The sequence below is a fragment of the Physeter macrocephalus genome, chromosome 11 (assembly GCF_002837175.3).
Source record: "Physeter macrocephalus isolate SW-GA chromosome 11, ASM283717v5, whole genome shotgun sequence".
NCBI lineage: Eukaryota > Metazoa > Chordata > Mammalia > Artiodactyla > Physeteridae > Physeter > Physeter macrocephalus.
This window is the reverse complement of record NC_041224.1, coordinates 182,809,016-182,810,662: the sequence shown is the minus strand read 5'-3', so window position 1 is coordinate 182,810,662 and position 1,647 is coordinate 182,809,016. Positions and strand designations below refer to the sequence as shown.

Below are 1,647 nucleotides of genomic sequence, written 5' to 3'. Positions count from 1 at the left end.
ATACCCCTACACCTAAAACTAACCGCTCTTACAATGACGGCCCTAGGCTTCATCCTGGCGTTTGAAATCAACCTTAACACACAAAACCTGAAATACAACCTCCCCTCAAACCCCACCAAATTTTCCATCCTACTAGGATACTTCCCCACAATTATGCATCGCCTACCCCCCAACCTAAACCTGACAATAAGCCAAAAACTAGCCACCTCTTTACTAGACATAACATGACTAGAAACCATCTTACCAAAAACCACAGCCCTCATCCAACTGAAGGCCTCCACACTGACCTCAAAGCAACAAGGCCTTATCAAGCTATACTTTTTATCCTTCCTCATTACTATTATCCTCTCCACACTCCTCTTTAATTACCCCGAGTAATTTCCATAATAACCACAACACCAATAAACAGCGACCAACCCGTGACAACCACTAACCAGACACCATAACTGTACAGCGCAGCAACCCCTACAGCCTCTTCACCGAAAAATCTAAAATCCCCTGTACCATAGACCACCCAATCCCCCAACCCACTAAACTCGAAAAGAACCTCTATCTCTCCACCCTTTAATACATATACCACTACCAAAAACTCTACCATCAACCCTAAAAGAAATGCCCCCAACACAACCTTATTAGAAACCCAAACTTCAGGATACTGCTCGGTAGCCATAGCCGTAGTATAGCCAAACACAACCAACATTCCCCCTAAATAAATTAAAAATACCATTAAACCTAAAAACGAACCACCAAAACTTAAAACAATCCCACACCCCACACCACCACCCACAATTAACCCTAAACCCCCATAAATAGGCGAAGGCTTTGAAGAAACCCCCACAAAACTAATTACAGATATAACACTTAAGATAAAAACAAGATACATTATCATCATTCTCACATGGACTCGAACCACGACCAGTGACATGAAAAATCATCGTTGTTATTCAACTACAAGAACGCTAATGACCAACATTCGAAAAACACACCCATTAATAAAAATCATCAACAACACATTCGTCGACCTCCCCACCCCATCAAACATCTCTTCATGATGGAACTTTGGCTCCCTGCTCGGACTTTGCCTGATTACACAAATCCTAACAGGCCTATTCCTAGCAATGCACTACACACCACATACAGCAACCGCCTTTTCATCAGTCGCACACATCTGCCGGGACGTTAACTACGGCTGAATTATCCGATACCTACACGCAAACGGAGCCTCCATATTCTTCATTTGCCTTTACGCTCATATACGACGTGGCCTATACTATGGCTCCTATGCCTTCAGAGAAACATGAAATATTGGAGTAATCCTACTACTTACAGTAATAGCCACCGCATTCGTAGGCTACGTCCTACCTTGAGGACAAATATCATTCTGAGGCGCAACCGTCATCACCAACCTTCTTTCAGCAATCCCCTACATTGGCACCACCCTAGTAGAATGAATTTGAGGCGGCTTTTCCGTAGACAAAGCAACACTAACATGCTTCTTCGCCTTCCACTTCATCCTTCCTTTTATCATCCTAGCACTAACAACAGTCCACCTCCTATTCCTCCACGAAACAGGATCCAACAACCCCACAGGAATCCCCTCCAACATAGATAAAATCCCATTTCACCCCTACTACACAATCAAAGATA

General features: G+C 43.4%; 1 pseudogene; it reads left to right on the top strand.

Moving 5' to 3' along the window:
- The window catches only part of LOC129392559 (NADH-ubiquinone oxidoreductase chain 5-like), a 3,023-nt pseudogene extending 2,555 nt beyond the window's left edge, over window positions 1-468 (top strand).
- The last annotated feature ends 1,179 nt before the right edge of the window (window positions 469-1,647 follow it).